The sequence below is a fragment of the Theropithecus gelada genome, chromosome 13, assembly GCF_003255815.1.
Source record: "Theropithecus gelada isolate Dixy chromosome 13, Tgel_1.0, whole genome shotgun sequence".
Lineage (NCBI taxonomy): Eukaryota > Metazoa > Chordata > Mammalia > Primates > Cercopithecidae > Theropithecus > Theropithecus gelada.
In genome coordinates, this window is record NC_037681.1 from 38,212,962 (window position 1) to 38,233,170 (window position 20,209).

Here is a 20,209-nt window from a genome sequence, read left to right on the forward strand (position 1 = left end):
TTTTTTTTTTTTTTTTTTTTGAGACGGAGTCTCGCGCTGTCGCCCAGGCTGGAGTGCAGTGGCCGGATCTCAGCTCACTGCAAGCTCCGCCTCCCGGGTTCACGCCATTCTCCGGCCTCAGCCTCCCGAGTAGCTGGGACTACAGGCGCTGCCACCTCGCCCGGCTATTTTTTGTATTTCTTAGTAGAGACGGGGTTTCACCGTGTTAGCCAGGATGGTCTCGATCTCCTGACCTCGTGATCCGCCCATCTCGGCCTCCCAAAGTGCTGGGATTACAGGCTTGAGCCACCGCGCCCGGCCCCTTTTTTTTTTTTTAAAGGTTCTAGGAAGAGCAGTAACTCCAAGAGGTCTTTATAGTCTCGGATCGGTTCCTTGTGGCTAAATCTTTCAGGAGGCCTGGGGTATGGTCCTTTTGTAGCCACAGATTCTCTGTATGGCCACAGACAATCAATCCATTCTCCTCTCCCAGAGACATCTCTTACTTTGGTATTCCTAGTTCACAAAGATGTAGATAGTACAGGCAGAGTTCTTCATATTTTAAAAGAAATAATCTGTATAAATAGCTCTAAGTCATAGGCTACCTCCTATAGCCCAAGTCTACCATTTTCTGCTCTCTGTCCATACCACGAACTTTCCTGCCATCATGCTTTTGTATGTGTTCTTTCCTCTCCTTGGAGAAGAACCTTCTTACCCTTACCTGGCTCCTTTACCTTGTTCATACCTGACTCGATCTTCAAGGGTTAGCTCCAAATGCTACCTATTCATGTAGCTATCCCCACTTCCTTATCTCGAGGGACTCTACCTCTTCTGAACTTCCTCAATAACTTCTCTGTACCTTTTCCCATGCCTGACATACTACTGCACCTTGTATTACAGTTATTTATTTACCCATTTACCCTCCTTCTTGTTCTTCTCAGCTCCTATAAGCTTCGAGGGCAAGATCCATGTTATCTTTTGTCCTTGGTAGTTCCCAGGATACTGCCCATCATAAAGCAGCCATGAATGAACAGCAGCATCTCAGGATAGTGGAGGGCTTTGGCTGGGGGCTGGGGACCCTTTCTCACGTGAATCTGTATGTTCATTTGATATCTCTCTCATTCCCCTTTTCCCCTGCCCAAATGCTGACTGGAGCTGCTTATGACCTTTTATTTTTCTATGTAGAAATAACTATTTTTATAAATATTTTTTAATACCTATTTGTTTAAAGTGAGAAATGTATATAATGTTGAAAGGTAGAGAGTAGAAAGTGAAAATCACTCCAAATTCCATCATCCAGAGACAATGAATTTAACATTTTGGTATATATTCTTATTTACTCTAAAAAGACGTAGTTTACAAAGATAGAATCATGCTATATATTGCACCATAATTATTTCTCTTTTATACTTAGCATATTGTGACTTTGTAATGGTTTTAAAGGCAGTAGAGCTATAGTAGCTAAGAGAATGGCTTTGAAGCATTATTGTTTGGGTTCAAATTATAGAGTTGTCACTTAATAGCTGTCGACTCCCTAAAATCAGTTAACTTCTCTACCAGTTTCTCCGTCTGCAAAATGAATGCAATAAAAACACCACTTGTCTGAGTGCTGTGAGGATTAAATGGATTTAGACATGTAAAAAGCACAGGGCCAGACTTAGTATAAGGAAGCTTTAACTTCTGTAACTTTTATTATTTCAGCATTTTTAATGGCTACAGAGTATTCATTGCATGGGTACCCCCGGTCTATTTAATCATTCCTCTGTTGATGGATGTGCAGGTTGTCTTTGACATTTCACTCTTACAAATAATTAATGATGCAGTGAACAACCTTGTACATGCATCTTTCAACGCTTGTCTGATTTATTTCTTCAGGATACATTCCAAAATGCGAAACCCTGGGATTTTGTGATACACATTGGTATGATGTCCTCCAGAAAGGTTTCTTTAAGAAGTTTTCACTGCTATCATTGTACGATACTTTCCTGCTCACTCCAAAGCTGCTTGCTTTCAGTTCCTCTTTATCTGCCTGTGTTAGTGCAGTCGTTTGATGCATTCAAACGGGACAGCCCTAGCCTCTGTCTCCAGCTAGCCATGCAGTAGGGAGATGACTACAAGGTGGATGGAGCCAGTGCAGTTCCTTTCTGGGGCCAGGAGCAGTTGCATGGACCACTCAGAGTGACCCTAGAGCCTTGTCAACACTCAGTGGCTGTGTGGTGCCTCCTTCTGTGAGGTGCACACCCTTCCCCAGGGAAGCTCCTGGTCTGCCTGTCTCTCCTTTCCTTTCTCTAGATTTTCATCCCTGCTGCCTCCCCTCCATTCCCCAGGGGGAGGTTGTCTAGAAACATAGGGCAAGAGGAAAGGAAGGTGGTGTTTAGTTACCCATGCGTCAAGTCTTGGGATTTCTGCAGTTGGTATGGCATTTACTCACTCTGAATGACCAAGAAAAATATAATTTATACTAACCTTTCAAAAGTCATTTAGAGACTTTGCTTTAGAAAGCACTTACTGGTTTGTCCCTGAATATATTAGACCCTGAGAAGTTTTCATTTTCTTTTAGGGACAGATTTTTAAAAATCATGTTAATTCAAGGATTTGCCATATTAACTTAAGGTACTTCTTGAAATTTGACAGAGTTAAATTTGGACAGAGTGAGTAGTGGAGGGATATTCTTAGTAATGCCCTGTCTGAATCAACTGGAAGATGTTTGATTCTGATTGCTTTGGATTATAGGATTTAAATATCAGTACAATTTTTTTCCTAGCACGCTAAATCCAATTATGGCAGTATGATTATGATATTTTAATTTTATTTAAGCAAAACACTGGGTGACAATTTTCATTAGTTAAGCCAGATAGAGAGAAGTAGGTTGGGTTTCACCTTTTGTTACTATTCATATAATTTTATTGCTTTCAGATTTTATTAAAAGTGAGTCTGTGGTTGATGAGTGGTAGCAAGACTACAAAACTGACATGAATTTGCATTTTTTTCCAGGGACACCAATTAGTCTCCACAAGGTTGGAGCTTTGGTCAGGAGTGGGTGTATTCAGCAGGAGCAGCACTACCTGCAGAAAGCTGCAGCAGGCTATAGATCTGAAACTAGATTAGTGCATTTGCACAGTATATCATTCTGGCACTGAAAATGTTGGAAAATTTAAGACAGACTCACTAACCTTTAGACTCAAATTGCATGAAGCATGGTTTGAGTTTCAACAAAAGGTTAAACTTGCTTTTATCTTTCTTCATTTTTAAAGTTTTGGTTGTATGACACTGGAAATGCCATGACTGAATTCTGAAAGAACAAGTGTTGGGAGGGTATCCCCAGCCCCTGTCAGCAGGTGAAGTATTAGTACAATTTGTCATTTCAAGCCTTCTGACCTTCCAGCTCCCAAACAGCTGCCTGGGGTTCTTTTACTCTACTTGTAGAGCACTGGTTCTCAAGTGGGAATGATTTTGATCTCCAAGGGATATTGGCAGTATCTGGAGACATTGTCACAGCATTGTGATGAGTGGGTGGTGTATAACTGGCCTCTAGTAGATGGGGGCTAGGGATGCTTCTAAACACTCTACAGTGCATGGGACAGCCCCCACAAGAGAATTACCTGACCCCACAATGTCAATAGTGCTGAGGCTGACATCCTGCCATAGAAGTTTTCAAGGTCAGGATATCTCCAGATAAGCCAGCCGGCTGCCAGGAGGGTTCTCACAGGTCCCATTTCCCAGGTAAGATTATCACAGGTTGGAGTCAGCTATCTCTTAACCTTGCAACTTCAGAATTTCACTCTCAGGTGTCCCAGAGCTGATCAAACTGTAGGAGGTTGACTTGCATAGAAACTCACAGGAAACTGCATAAATAGACCTCTTGCTGTCTTACTAAGTTCCAGTACAGTCATAGACAGAACGAGCAGAGTAGACACTTGTGTTGTCTGTATAGCTCATTTGCTCCTGATAGCAAGATGTGTGGGAACCCAGATCAGCAGGAGATGCCTCAGGGAGCCTGGAGTCAGAACAAAGGGAAGTCTTTGGGGATTATAAAGATACCTGAAACTCCAAGGTCTTGAAACTCAAGACCCCACTTGAGATGTCCCACCATTTGAGTTGGACGTGCTGAGTCTTCAGGATGAGACTCTTCTGTTTTCACCACTGCTGGGATGGGTCTTGGGAACCAACCTCAGTCTTTCACATTTTCCTTCTCTGCTTCTACTACTAACCAGCTGCCTTTCATTATCCATATTTATTCTTTTCATTAATTTAGTCTTGTTGGCTCAGGGAAGAGGAATTGGTTCAAAAAATGTATCCTGCACTACTCTGTGACAGGGATAATTAATATGAAGATTGATATTAGGATACTGTCCCTAACTGGAGGCTTTCTCCCAGTGTAGTGGGTGGTACTGGTGTGACAACATTTCAGAAGATTATGGCCAGGACAGTGATGGGGCCACACAGAATTCTGTGCAAGTACAGAGGACACAGACTTATGGTGCAGTGTCACTTGGAGTGTCTGCTTTGATCTATCAGGCACTGATTTTGTGGTTTTTGGAGAGCAACCTTATTCCTATGATTCTGAGACCTGGGAGAAGGGTGCAGGGAGTCATTCTTACTCATGTGGACTGTCTGCTGTCCATTTGCTTTTCCTTGGGTTCTGTTCCACGATTGGGTATCAGGTGTCTGGAAGACGAAAGAGTCCAATATGCCACTTAGTCATTACGTTTTCCCTCTCAATAACGGAGGCAGTCACTTGTTCACTTTTGAATGCTGTAGTCAACCCACCAGGAAATATAGCCACCCTGGAGGGAAGTACAAGGATGATGCAGAGAGTTTTGTGAAGAAAGGAGGGAATTCTGCAGAAGGTGGCAATACTTGAGTGAGCTTAGTGTGTTTTCCAGGATCGGGCTGAATCACTCAGCAAACAGAAACCTGTTAAGTGCTAAGTCACAAACAATGCTCTTTTCTTTTGAACAAGCCAACAAGGATTGTGCTGGGAGGAACACAGAGAAATGGAAACACTGGATGGGATTGTTAGGCAGGAATGGGAGGACATGTTGGATGCACACATTTTTCTTCCCCATTGCCTGCTGGCTTGGGTCATGTTCTGCCCACTCCCTGCACTCCCTGCTTGACCTTCCCCGACAACTAAGAGAGATCTTGATTTTCCACACTAACTGATCTCAGGCAGAGCCACCTGAGTTTCACTCCTGGCTGTGGTGCACCTTAGGTGTAGGACTTTGGACAGGTCACTTCTCTGAACCTCAATGTCCCACCTATTAAATGGGAATAATACCACTTATCATGGCTGAGGGCAGAGGAGATGTGTATAAAACTCCTAAAAAGGTACTTGGCTTCCTGTGGGTCTCAGAAGATGCTAGTTATAATTTTATGTTGAGAAGTCACACTTAGAATGTGAATGCTCTTAGAGGGGTGCTAATTTACATAAATGCATAACAAGAGATATTGTCTGGTGTTACATCTTGTCTAAAAGTCCAGTTTTTTTTGGATCGGAATCATGGTGATGGAAAATGGGGCAAGGCACAGGAATTCTGAGTTTTGCAGGGACGGGGAGAGAAAGGGACAGCCTGGGATGTCATTTATTCATTAGACATAGACTAAAGGCCCATTAGGTACCAGTGCTATAAAAAGGATACACTTGGCTAACTTCTCAGTCTGTCCCTGGACTGGCCCTGACCTTCCTGTGGTAAGCCAGTGCAATGAACTTTAGGTAGTGCTTGGGGATTCTTAGAAATGCTGCATAGCCTAATTATTTGGTTATTTTTTCTTTAGTAATTAATATAGTGATTTATTAATTACCTCTCAGCCAGATTAATCCTACCTTCCTTTAAAATGTGCTACAGTTGGAAAGGCATCTGATAGGGAAAGGAAGACTATGTGTGTGCTATATCCTTTTACCAAGGTTCAGCAGCAGTTGTGTGTTTCATTGGAATGCAGAGAACTGAGGCTGACCCAAGGACATGCTACTGAGAGGCCATGAAGGAGGAGGAGGGAGAAAGGAGGAGGAGGAGGAAAGGGAGGAGGAGGAAAGCATGGAGGAGGAAGGAGGAGGAGTTTAGCACCTGAATTGATTTTACTTAACCTGTTGAGATTTCTCTACCTCCTCTGCTAAGTGTAGCATCTTATAAGTTCAGTTTGGGTGGAGTTGCATTTTGCTTCTGGATCTTTCTTCAGTATCATCTCTGTTGGCGGTGGGAATTTACCCCTCTGCAAAGTCCAGATGTGCTGAAGGATTGCTCTGCTGTTGTTGGGACAACTTGGAAACTGTGTTCCTGCTTCATTCCCCCTCCATTGCCCCTTGATGTTGTTAGGATGCTATTCACTTGTTTATTTGGTTTTGGGCCTGAGAGCTCTTGGGGGATTGGGGCAGGCACTGCATCTGGTTTATAATCCCAATGCTTAAGATAATGCCCAGCAGATCATAAACCACAGCGAATGTTTGTTTAATGACTGACCTAGCCAGAGGCACTTTTTTCATGGTTTTTTTTTTTTTTGCTCAGAATCAATATTTTCTTCTTCTTCTTTTTTTTCTCCCTCTTTTGGACCTGGTGTTGATTGAGAAACATGAAAATCAATGGATGGATGCTTAGAAGCTAGTGCCAATGTACGGGAATGCATCAGCATGAGGCAAGGCTTACCTGGGTGGAAACTGGAATTTTTTTGCTTTTTAAAATTTATTCAGAGACAAACTGAAATTTGGCTTTTGTTTGTTGTGACAGAAACTTAAAACATCCCCCCCAACACACACTTCATACACATAACCACACACAGAAACTGTGATTACACCTGTGTCATTTCTGATCTGTGAAATATAATAATGGGCAAATAAAGCAACATTGAATTTGGCCAGCCTTTGAAATCTATTGATTTCAAATTAGAGCAGCAGTGTTAATTCTGTTATAGCAGTAATACCCAGAAGTTGGATTTTGAAATGGATTAGAATGCATTCATTTAGAAGCTTACAAGTATATCCTTGATGAATTAGCTGGGAGAATAACACTTCTATAAGAAACCTTGTGGGAGTAGGTAACTGCAGCCCTAATTGTAGTGCCTGGTTTTGTCTTTAGATGTTTTAGTGGCCTCTGCCAGTAGACGAGTTCTAAGACTTTCACTACTGTTGAGTTCTGAGGATCCTTAAACCTAGCACGTGTCCACTGGCAGTGATGGTTCCACAGGGGAAAGAGACCACCCTCCACATGCTGAGAATTAGGTGGGGCTTTCAGATTTGAGTCTCATCAGCAAAGTGCCCAGAGTGCTGATCCTGAGATAGAATGTCTTGGGTGTATTTCTTCCTTGCAGTTACAGCTTGGCTGATGGTTTTTTCTGCAGGTGAGAGTGATTTTCCAGTGATTGCTTTGGCCTGTACAACCAGAGAACAGGATTCTTCCCTTCTTTTTGGCCACCAAATGCCTATGTGCACCACACATTCCAGTGTGCTGAGAAGGGCAGAGCGTCTTGGATGATGATGGACGTCCCACCGGGCAGGATGAAGGCAGAGCGTGTGGCATCTCCACCTCAAGGGTAAGAGTTGCCATTCTATCTTATTTTCTCAAGCACCATTATTTATCAAAGCAGGATGAGAATGAGCCTTCCAGTGTAGTGAGAAAGATGAAAGTTAGACTCTTCTGATGGATGGTCAAATCGATTGGGCAGTTGGGACAGACGACTATGGGAAGAAAAGTGTTGGTCTTGAAGGATTAGATTGGAGTTACATTAAGGGACACCACTGGACATCTTTAGAAAATGCAGTGTTTCACGTTTCCTCCCTCTCCCTTTTTGACATTTATAGTTCAGACTTGAGAGAATGACACTACTGCTATTGTAACTAGATTCCATTTGTGTTCATGTTAGCCAGTCTGGCTTAAAATGTATATTGTGGACTGGAATTGGTCAGAGTTTGGCTTAGGTCACAGACTGGGTAGCTCATCAGATGTACCTGGCCCAGAGGCACATCTTTGTTTGAGCCACATAATGCTTAAAACATGTTGGATCAATTCTAACTAAACTTGAGATATTGCACATAAGGATCAGGGTTTCCAGGTTCTCCTGGGAAGACCGAATGATACGTCTATACTGGGCCTCTGTTCCTAAAAAGGATTCCAGTGCTGAGTAGCCTCTGCCTCTTAGATAAGTGGGGACAGTTCACCACCATCCCCAGCCATCTCATTTGTTTGACTTGTTTGGTCACCAGAGGTATTTAATTTTGCCATGCCTGTTCTAGATCATTCTGTTAGCTCTTTGACAAAAGTAGTAATAGCTTTTGTTAATTCCTCCAGATAAAAGCAAGTATCTTTTACTAGATTATGGGCAGCACTTAGCATAAGGGGCTATAGCTGTAAGAGGATGATACATGGTTCCTTCCACAGCGGAGCTTGGAGTCTAGACTGAGCAACAGTCAGACTTGTGGGGAATAAGGAGAATTGTAGATAACATCATAACGCCTTGTGATATGTGCTAAAATCAAGGTGTACACAAATGAGCTATGGGAGAGGGTGAATACAGTGGGGAGGTAGAGAAGGGAGAACCATTAATTTGGCCTGGGCCTAAATTCTCCAAAACTCCCTCCCCTGGGCAACAGAGCTTTCCCATGTCAGACCTCTGTATGTGCATGATTCCAAGCAACCTGGCTCAGTTGGAGATGTGATGGAGTATTTGCAGCAGGGCTAGGGGCCCCTCTTGTGGCAAAGTCCAGGTTTTTCCTGTTTCTGTTTGAAAAGCTATCATCTATGATTCTTTGCTTTTTACAAAAAGGACAGCTTTCTGGCTGCTTGGCTCACTAAATCACTCAGCCTTCTGAGCAGCTCTCTGCTTGGCGATGAGCTGTGTGAATTACAGAGATCCCTGGAGTTTCCAGAGAGTAGCAGTCACACTAAATACAGATCCAGAGGGAGTGAGTACAACTTTAATGTGATTGTACCAGTTGGTGGGAGTAAGAGAAGGGAAGGGAATAGAGGAAGGAAGTGGGGGAAGGTAGAAATACCATTATATCAATCTTTTATTTTTGGAATACAGTTTTACATGTGTCTCGTGCTTTATGGTTTCAAAAGACTTTTACATTTGTTATTTTATCCTCAAGGTGGGTTTATAATCTCCTATAGATCAAGGCTTCACCTGCCCAAGGTCATGCACATAAGAAGAGGGAGCTCAGACACAAGTTTTCAGAATCCTAGTCTTTCCCTCTTTTTTGCTAGTTGCTGCTGATAATTCAGCATGAATAAGAGGACACAGTTTTTGTTTTGTTAAGTTCAACATTTAAACGTTGCATTCAGTTTATGAATGCTCTGGAATAGAGCACGCTGGGACCCTGCAAACTTTCTGGACCTGTGTCATTGGTGTGCTGTCTGACTGTGGCCCATGATGTCAGAACATGTCAAGTGCAGAACAGACCTGGCAGCGAGTTTTCTTGCCTGCCTGTTTGGCCAGTGGGGCTTACGCTTTACAGAAAGCCTTCTCAGTGGACTGGGCTGCACCACTTGGAAAGCTACTGGAGGTAATGGCTCCATGTAGGAGCCTCGCCATGCTCAGACAATGCTGTAAGAGAAGACTTTTACCTGGGAGGCCCCTGGTAGGAGGGTGGTAAGGAGGAGACATGGGTATAGATTGAGTTTAGGTTTCTAATTCTGTTTACATTTGCTTGGTTTTCCCATTTTGTATATCCCCACATGGCATGACCAGAAACTGAATTTAGCATGGCCTACTCTTTAAAAAAATTGAAATGAGCTTTCTTTTTAAATTTAATAGAACAAAAGAAAACTCTTAGAATAATGTTCCAAAAAGAAGGCAGTGTTAAATACTGAAAATGGTGTATTTTTTTCTTTGATGTAAAAGGATTAATATAGATATTTGGACATGTACAAAACAAGAAGGAAAAACAAATCTGGGTTTTTATTTACTTTTATGAAATTGATACCAAAAAGCAGTTCTGTCCAGTAAGAAAAATTGGCTTGTATTATAATACTTTCATTACTTTTCTGAGCAAAGCAGGTGCATTATCAGAGACAGTCATGAGCTTGTGTGTATGTGTATGAGTCAGCCTTGAAAAGACACAATTTTGAGAATATTTTCTTAGGTGAGTTTGAGAGCATGAAGCAACAAGAGCAGGAAGTGGACCAAGAGGAGGCAAATAAGAGGTTAATGGCTTTGAAAAAGCTTTACAGGGTGCCAGTTGGAAGCAACTGAATCAATGGTAGTTTTTATTTTAAGCTGCCAGTGAGTATCTTGGATTTTTGACATATTTTTCTTCTTTTCAATCTTATAAACACCAAGAGGGACAAAGTGGTCAAATACTGTATATATAGTGTTCTCACCATGAGTGATTTGGGTTGATAGTAGGGAGGAGAATCAATACAGTGAAGCTAAGTTTAGCTTTAAGAAGAGAATGAAAATAGCAGTTGAGTCTTCTACTTTGTGGCCAATGCCACTGTACCCTCAGATGCGTCTGATTTGAGACCCCGTGTGACTTCAGCGTGTGAATGTCAATGTCCTTACAGTATGGCTGACGTAATATGCAAATGAGAACATCAGCCAGTCTCTACCTCCTCCCACTTAAAAAAAATCTTCAAATACTCATATTTGAGGCATCGTGAAAAGAATCTGCCCAATAAAAGCTGGACAACGTTGAGCACATTCTGAGCCTCAGATGTCCCCATTTGCAACACGGGAGTCTAAGGTCTACGACTTAGGGCTGTTAGAGAATTAAAGAAAATGATTCATTCATTCAGTTACATGTACTCATTGCCTGCTAGTGTCTATGTACTGCACCAGTTGTTGAGAATAAAAGAGTGAATAATAGTGTATATGAAAGCAGTTTCCACAGTGCATAGCCTGAAAAAAGATGCTTAGTACATTTTTCTTAAAACATTTTTAGTGGAGAATTTTAACATGTACAAAAATAAAATAATATGTTAAACTCCTGTGTGCCTACCTGTCACCCGCTGCAACAGTGATTAACTCATAGCCATCTTGTATGATCAGTGCTCCTGCCTTTCCATGTATTATTATGAAATCAATCCCCAATGTTGTGTAATTTTGTCAATAAATATTTTAGTATGTATTTCCAAAAGATAAGGGTTTCCTTTTAAGAACATAATTATATTACTATTGGGACACTAAAAAATTAACAATAACTTTTTTATAATATCAAGTATCTAGTTGATTTTTGTACTAGTTCAGTCTCACATTGCTATAAAGCACTAAGTGAGACTGGGTAATTTATAAGGGAAAGAGGTTTAATTGATTAAGAGTTCTGAATGGCTGGGAAAGCCTCAGGAAACTTAAAATCATGGCGGAAGGCGAAGGGGAAGCAAGCACATCTTACCATGGTGAAGCAGGAGAGCGAGAGAGAGTGAAGTGGGAGATGCTACACATTTTCAAACAACCAGATCTTGTGAGAACTCACTAACAATCATGAAAAAAACAAGGGGAAATCTGCCCCCATGATTCAGTCACCTCCCACCAGGCCCCTCCCCTGACACTTGGGGATTACAATTAGACATGAGATTTGGGTGGGGACACAGAGCCAGACCATATCAGTTTTCAAAAGTCCCTGATTTTCATGTGTGTATGTGTATATATATATATGAAAAAAATACATATACGTATGTATATATATTCAACATTTGGCTTGTTAGAATTAGGATCTATACAAAGTCTGTATATTGGCTTTGTATGCCTCTTATTTGATCTGTGTCATTTGTCCTGTAAGGTTTCCCAGTCTTGATTTTGCTGATTGCACCCCTTTGGTATTATTGAACATATTCCTCTAAAATATTTATTTTGTTTCAGTAAAATCTAGTTATTTTGTTACATTAAGCTTGATTAGTGGGTTCAGATATTGTAACTCTGATCTCTGTTATGATTCCCCGTCAGCTTTTTGTCTGGATTTTATCAGCCATTGATGATCATTGCCTAGATCTATTATTTTATTATAAGTTGCAAAATGGCAAGATTTTAATTCTATTATTTCTTTTTTTACTTATTATCTAGAATCCCTATTTATTTATTCACTTATTTTTATCATAATTTTAAAAATAATAAATAGAAATGGAGTCTCAGTGTGTTGCCAAGGCTGGTCTCAAACTCCTGGGCTCAAGTGATCCTCCTGTCTTGGCCACCCAAAGTGCTGGGATGGAATCCCTTTTTAAATGACAGTATTATTGAGATATGCTTTGAATACAGCAAAAATCTACCTTTTAAAAAATGTGTTTAATGCAGTGGTTCTTGGTATATTCATGACTGTACAACTTTCCAATTCCAAGACATATTTATCACCCCCAAACGAAACCCAAATCCATTAATAGTACTCATCTTCCCTACCCTCAGCCCCCAGCAACCACTAACCTATTTTCTGTTTCTACAGTTTTGACTATTCTGGATATTTCCTATAAATGGAATCATACAATATATGATCTTTTATTGTCTTTTTTTTTAGTAGGCTTTTTTCATTAGCATAATGTTTTCAAAGTTGATCCAGGTTGTAGTCTGTGTCAGAACTTCATTCCTTGGTGGACGTTTAGATTATCTCCCCTTTTTGGCTATTATGAATAATGCTGCTATGAACATTACATACATGTTTTTGTTTGAACATATGTTTTTGGTTCTCTTGGGACTATACCCAGGAATGTAATTGCTGGGTCATGTGGTAACTCTGTTTAACTTTTTGAGGAATGGGTTTAAACTGTTTCTAAAATGGTTGTACTATTTTACATTACTTCCAGTGACTCACAAAGGTTCCACTTTCTCCACATCCCTGCCAACACCTGATGTATCATAATACAACACTTGCATTATTATTAGTTTTTGACTATAGCCATCATACTGGTATGAAGTGGTATCTCATTGTAATTTTGATTCGCATTTTCCTAATGTCTAATGATGTTGAACATCTTTTCAAGTACATTTTGGCCATTTATATGTTTTCATAGAAATTATCTATCAAAATTATTTGCCTAGTTTAAAGGAGTTTATTTGTCTTTTTATTATTGAGTTGTAAGAGTTCTTTATTCTGGATACTATATCCTTATCAGATATATGATTTGCAAATATTTTCTTCTATTTTGTGGGTTGTCTTTTCGTTTTCTTGATACTTGTCTTTTGACTTGATAGTGTCCTTTGAAGTGCATTTTACATTTTGATAAAGTCAATTTAACTATTTTTTCTTTATTTTACTGTAATTTTAGTGTTATAGCTAGGAAGTCATTCCCTAACTCAAGGTCATGAAAATTTATGTTAATATTTTCTTCTAAGAGTTTTATAATTTTAGCACCTACATTCAGGCCTTTGATATATTTAAAGTTAATTTTTATATATAGTGTGGGATACATATCCAATTTAGGTTTTTTTTTTGCATGTGGCTATCCAGTTGTTCCAATACTATTTATCAAAAAGACTGTTCTTACCCCTGTTGAATTGTCTTGACACACTTGTCAAAAATCAATCAAAAAGCCCATATGGGCTTATTTTTCAGTTTATCGATTGGTTTTTGACAAGTGTGTTAAGAATCAATTTGTCAATTTCTGAAATTTTAGAATTTTAGAATCAATTTGTCAATTTCTGAAAAAAGGCAGCTAGGATTTTTATAGGAATTGTATTTAATCTATAAATTAATTTAAAGGGTATTACCATTTAACAATAGCAAGTCTTTTAATCCATGAACATTGGGTGTCTTTCTATTCATTTATTTCTTCGTTAATTTTTTCAACAACATTTTGTAGTATTCATTTTACAGGTTTATGCCACTTTTGTTAAATTTATTTCTAAATATTTTATTTTTCTGGATGCTATTGAAAATGTGATTGTTTTCTTAATTTCATATTTGTATTTTCTTATTGCTAGTATACAGAGATAGAGTTTTTTGTATATCAATCTAGTATCCTGCAAAATTGCTGAACTTATTTATTAGTTATAATTTTTTTTGTATATATATTCCATAGGATTTTCTATATACAAGATCATATTATCTGCAAATAGAAGTAGTTTAACTTTTCCTTTTCAGTCTGGATGCATTTTCTTTCTTTTTCTTGCCTAATTTCCCTGACTAGAACTTCCAGTATGATGTTGAATAGAAGTGGTGGGATTGGACATTCATGTTTTGTTCCTCATCTTAAGAGAAATGCTTTTAGTCTTTTATCATTAAATATGTTTTTAGCTGTGGGATTTTCATAGATGCTCTTTATCAAATTGGAGAAGTTCTGTTCTATTCTTAGTTTTTGAGGTTTTTTTTAAATCACAAAAGAGTGCTAGATTTTTTCAAATGCTTTTTCTGCATCTTTTGAGATGATAATGTCATTTTCATTATTTCTTTAGTATTTATATTACCTTGATTGATTTACATGTTAAGTTAACCTTAAATTCCTGAGATAAATCCCACTACTCATGGTATATAATTCTTTTTATATGTTGCTGGATTTGGTTTGCTGATGTTTTGTTGAGGATTTATTCATCTGTATTCATAAGGGATACTGGCCTGTAGTTTTCTTGTGATGTCTTTTGCTAATTTTGGTATTAGGATAATACTAGCTTCATAGAAGGAGCTGGGAAGTATGCCTTTCTCTTCTAATTTTTGGGAGGGTTTGTGAAAGATTGGTGGTGATTGTGGTAGAATTCACCAGCAAAGCTATCTGTACATGAGCTTTCCATATGAACATTTTTTAAATTGCAAATTCTGTATCTTTACTTGTTAATAAATAGGTTTATTCAGATTTCCTTTTTCTTCTTGAGTTAGTTTGTGTAGATCATGTCTTTCTAGTGTAAACTAAAAATAAAATTCTAAACCCTCCTGACTATCTGAATGGACCCCTCCTCTAGGCCAAGGGCATTCCAAAATTAACCTGAAAAATGAGTTCAGACCATGATGAGAAGGAGAGGTCAGACATGCTTCATTATACCCTCCTCTTTTTTGAAATTCAGGAACAGCTTACCAGCGTTAACATCAACACAAACCTTAGGACTGATAGTGCAGTCTCTTTAATTCCGATAAGAAACATTTACCATCTATTCTCTCTGAAGTTGCTACCTGGAGGCTTCATCTGCATGATAAAACCTTGGTCTTCACAACCGCTTATCTTAACCCAGACATTCCTATTGATTGTAAGTCTTTAGACAATGTATTGTTTTCACATTGCTATAAAGACATACCCAATACTGGGTAATTTATAAAGAAAAGAGATTTAATTGACTCACAGTTCCGCAGGGTTGGGGGAGTCTCAGGAAAATTACAATCATGGTGGAAGGGGAAGAGGCATGTCTTACATGGTGGCAGGCAAGAGAGAGTGGTGAGAGAAGAGAAAAGAGCCTCTTATCAAACCATCAGACCTTGTAAGAACTCACTCACTATCATGAGAAGAGCATGGGAGAAACTGCCCCCATGATCCAGTTACCTCTTACCAGGTCTCTCCCTTGACACATGGGGATTACAATTCAAGGGTGGGGACAAAAAGCCAGACCATATCATTCTACCTCTGGCCCCTTCCAAATCTCATATCCTCATGTTTAAAACCAATCATGCCTTCCCAACAGTCCCCCAAAGTCTTAACTCATTTCAACATTAATTCAAAAGTCCAAGTCCAAAGTTTCATCTGAGACAAGGGAAGTCCTTCCAACTAGGAGCCTCTAAAATCAAAAGCAAGTTAGTTACTACCAAGATATAATGGAGGTACAGGCATTGGATAAATGCTCCCGTTCCAAATGGGAGAAATTGGCCAAAACAAAGGATTGTTTTGGCCCCAAAACAAATTGGCCCCAAAGGGGTAAGTCTGAAACCCATCAGGGGAGCCATTAAATCTTAAAACTCCTAAATGATCTCCTTTTACTCCATGTCTCCCATCTGGGTCACAGTAATGCAAGAGGTGGGCTCCCATGGTCTTGGGCAGCTCCACCCCTATGGCTTTGCAAGGTACAGCCCTCTTCCCAGCTGGTTTCATGGACTGGTGTTGAGTGTCTGTGGCTTTTCGAGGTGCATAGTGCAAGCTGTCAGTGGATCTACCATTCTGGGGTCAGGAGGACAGTAGGTGGTTCTCTTCTCACAGCTCCACTTGGCAGTGCCCCAATGGGGACTCCATGTGGTACTCTAACCCGACATTTCCTTTCTGCACTGCCCTAGCAGAGGTTCTCCATGAGGGCTTTGCCCTTGCAGCAAACTTCTGCCTGGACTTCCAGGCATTTCCATACATCCTGTGAAATCTAGGCAGAGGTTCCCAAACCTCAATTCTTACTTCTATCCACTCACAGGCCCAAGACCACATGGAAGTCACCAAGGCTTGGGGCTTGCACCATCTGAAACCATGGTCTGAGCTGTACCATGGTCCCTTATAGCCATGACTGGAGCTGAAATGACTGTGATGCCGGGTGCCATGTCCCAAGGCTGCACAGAGCAGTGGGGCCCTGGGTCTAGCCCATGAAATCATTTTTCCTCCTAGGCTTCTAAGCCTGTGATGAAAGGGGCTGCCGCCAGGACCTCTGACATGCCCTGGAGAAATTTTCCCCATTGTCTTGGCAGTTAACATTCAGCTCCTGGTTACTTATGCAAATTTCTGCAGCCAGCTTGAATTTCTCCTCAGAAAACGGGTTTTTCTTTTCTATTGCATCATCAGGCTCCAAATTTCCCAAACCTTTATGCTCTGCTTCCCTTTTAAACAAAAGTTCCAATTTCAAATGATCTTTTGTGAATGAGTAAAATGGAATGTTTTTAAGAGCACCCAGGTCACATCTTGGATACTTTGTTGCTTAGAAATTTCTTCCACCAGATACCCTAAATCATCTCTCTCAAGTTCAAAGTTCTACAGATCTCTACAGCAGGGGGAAAATGCCACTACTGTCTTTGCTAAAGCATAGCAAGACTGAGTGTTTGCTCCAGGTCCCAATAAGTTTTTCATCTCCATCTGGGACCACTTCAGTGTGGGCTTATTGTCCATATCACTACCAGCATTTTGGCCAAAACCACTCAACAAGTCTCTGGGAAGTTCCAAACTTTTCCACATCTTCCTGTCTTCTTTGGAATCCTCCAAACTGTTCCAGCCTCTACCTGTTACCCAGTTCCAAAGTTGCTTCCACAGTTTGGGGTATCTTTGTAGGAGTACCCCAGTCTCTGTGGTACCAATTTACAGTATTATTCAATTTTCTTACTGCTATAAAGACATACACGAGACTGGGTAATTTATAAAGAAAAGGCGTTTAATTGACTCACACTTCTGCAGAGCTGAGGAAGCCTCAGGAAACTTACAATCCTGATAGAAGGGGAACAGGCATGTCTTACATGGCAGCAGATGAGAGATGAGCAAAGTGGGAAGAGCTCCTAATAAAACCATCAGATCTTGTGAGAATTCACTCACTATTACAAGAAGAGCATGGGGAAACCACCCCATGATCCAATCACCTCCCACCAGTTCTCTTTCTTGACACTTGGGGATCACAATTGGAGTTGAGATTTGGGTGGAGATACAAAGCCCAACAATATCAGACTATAACTTAACTCTCAACCAATTGCCAATCAGACAATCTTTGAATCTACCTATGGCCTGGAAGCCCCCCCACCTCAGCTACCAGTTTTCAGGGCTTTCTGGACAGAATCAATGTACATTTTACATATATTGATTGATTTCTTATGTCTCCCTAAAATGTATATAGCCAAGTTGTAGGCCAACAACCTTGGGTACATGTTCTCAGGATATCCTGAGGGCTATGTCACAGGCTATTGGTCACTCGTATTTGGCTCAAAATAAATCTCTTTAAGTATTTTACAGAGTTTGACTCTTTTTGTCGACACTAGCAATTCGTACACTTCATCAAGGTTATCTAATTTGTGAACATATGATTGTTCATAGTATTCCTTTATAGTTCTTTTCATTTTGTAAGGTCAATAGTGGTGTTGTTCTTTCATTGCTGATTTTGCTAATTTGAATCTTCTCTCATTTTTTTATTTTCCTTTGTTTTGTTTAAGTTTTGAGACAGAGTCTGACTCTGTCACTGAGGATGGAGTGCAGTAGTGCGATCTCAGCTCACTGCAGCCTCCCCGTCCTGGGTTCAAGTGATTCTCATGCCTCAGCCTCTCGTGTAGCTGAGACTAGACATGCATGATACCATGCCCAGCTAATTTTTGTATTTTTTGTAGAGATGGGGTTTTGCCATGTTCACCAGGCTGGTCTTGAACTCCTGGCCTCAAATGATCCATCTGTCTTGCCCTCCCAAAGTAATTTCAGTTTTTCTTGATTAGCCTCGTTAAAGATTTGTCAATTTTGTTGATTGCCTTAAATGACCAATGGCTTTGTTGATTTTTTTTCTGTTTTTAATTTTATTCTCCATTTATTTATTTGCATGTTAATCTTTATTATTTCCTTTATTTTTTTTCAGAGGAGGAATTTGTTCTCTTGCAGACAACCTTGCCTTTCCATAAACATAAGGGGAAAGAGATTCTTTTCTGGCTTTTCTACTCCCTTTGGTGGTGTTACTGTCTGTCCACTTTTACAGACTAGAAAACACATCCTCTTTTGGCCTTTCTGCTTCCTTGTCCTTTTTTTTTTTTTGTTCCAGTCAGTTACCAAATCCTGTAGATTCTATCTTATAAACTTCTTCTGAGTTTATCACTTCCTCTTTCTATGCATGCCACTGTGTGTGTCCATGTCCTTGCCACCCCTAACCTGTTCTATTGCAGCCCTGTCTTCTTGGGCCCAGCTTTTGCCCCATGCAGCTTTCATGCTACTGTCATTGGTGGCTTTCTAAGTCACAGTCACAAACATAGCTATGTCCACTTGTTGATTAAGACCCTTTAGTGATCTTGCTGACAGAATAAAATCCAGATTCTTTGGACTGATGTACAGGGTCCTTCACAATCTGGCTTCTGTCTACCCTTTGATGCCTCTGGTGGGAATGTCCTTTTCCTTTCAGTTTGGTGGTGTGTTAGTCTGTTCTCACACTGCTATAAAGAACTACCTGAGACTGGGTAATTTATAAAGATTTAATTGACTTACAGTTCTGCAGGATGTACAGGAGGCATGACTGGGGAGCCCTCAGGAAATTTACAATCCTGGCAGCAGGCAAAAGGGAAGCCAGCATGTCTTACATGGCAGAGTAGGAGAGAGAGAGAGAGTGAAGGGGGAGATGCTACACACTTTGAAAGAACCAGGTCTCATGAGAACTCTGTCACGAGATAGCACTTGGGGGATGATGCTAAGCCATTAGAAACCACCTCCATGATCCAGCCACCAGGCTCTACCTCCAACACACAGGATCACAATTCAACATGAGATTTAGGTGGGGACAGAGAGCCAAACCATATCAGGTGGACTCCACTTGAACCTTTGAGCTGCATATTACCTCTGCTATGAAGCTTCTCCAGCTAAGGTCACTGCTTTTTTCTCAGTAATCCCAAAGATGCTTGACTGACCTCTCACATAGCATGCCTACGTTGGATTATTAGATTATAAAAAGGAAGAAGGCAGGGGAAGTCTATGTAGTGGAGAGAACATGGACTTTGGAATTAATTCAACCTGGGTTTAAATCTTGGCTCCACCATTTACCGATTAGGTACCTAGAGAGTCTGAGAGCAGTACCCATTTTTCTATTCAGCTACCATTTAGTGTTGGAAGGACTGAATGACATAATGTGTAAAGGCATCCAGTAGTATCAGGTGGGGACTCAGTATATGACAGTCTCCTTTTATTTGTATCATCTGTTCTGAGGAAGCATCATTGCATCGGGTGAGGATCAAAAGCTGTTATTTTCTCTCTGAGAAATGGACCTGGTGCATCCTGATTAGTGTCAGAACTAAAAACAGGCCACGTGCTCACCCAGTATAGACAATCTATGGAAAGATAATTATAGATTAGGGCCACATGGGGACTGTCTGTGAGGGGAAGGAGGAGATGGGGGTGGAGCGCGTTTGTGTCAGGAAACTGATAGTGCAATTACCATAAAGAGGTTTTCCCAAGTCAGGTGCTTTTCATGTGGATGTTCCTGAAACACCATCTCATGAAGTGTAATGATATCTTTAAGATATAAGGTACTTAAGCACAGGGAGATAATTATATCCTCTTGATTGTCCACATCCAAACATAGGGAGTAGGGCTTTCTCTTAAAGGAGTAAAACATTGATACGCAAAGGGAAACTCACATCCTTTGTAAGAGCTGAGCTGAGCCCCCTTTGATGTGTGCATTGGGGGCATGACCAAGCCCCAGGGATGGGAAGGGATGAGCTTCAAGCCTGGCAGCAACTAGCCTATCACATCTGAATTGA

At 40.4% G+C, this 20,209-nt stretch overlaps 1 protein-coding gene across 3 annotated transcripts in view; it reads left to right on the forward strand.

Moving 5' to 3' along the window:
- The window catches only part of KCNS3 (potassium voltage-gated channel modifier subfamily S member 3), a 50,198-nt gene that overhangs the window by 27,582 nt on the left and 2,407 nt on the right, over positions 1-20,209 (forward strand). For all 3 annotated transcript variants that reach the window (XM_025354138.1, XM_025354137.1, XM_025354140.1), the window contains exon 2: positions 7,312-7,503. The gene's annotated coding sequence lies outside the window, so the exon portion shown is untranslated. The remainder of the gene's footprint in view (positions 1-7,311; positions 7,504-20,209) is intronic.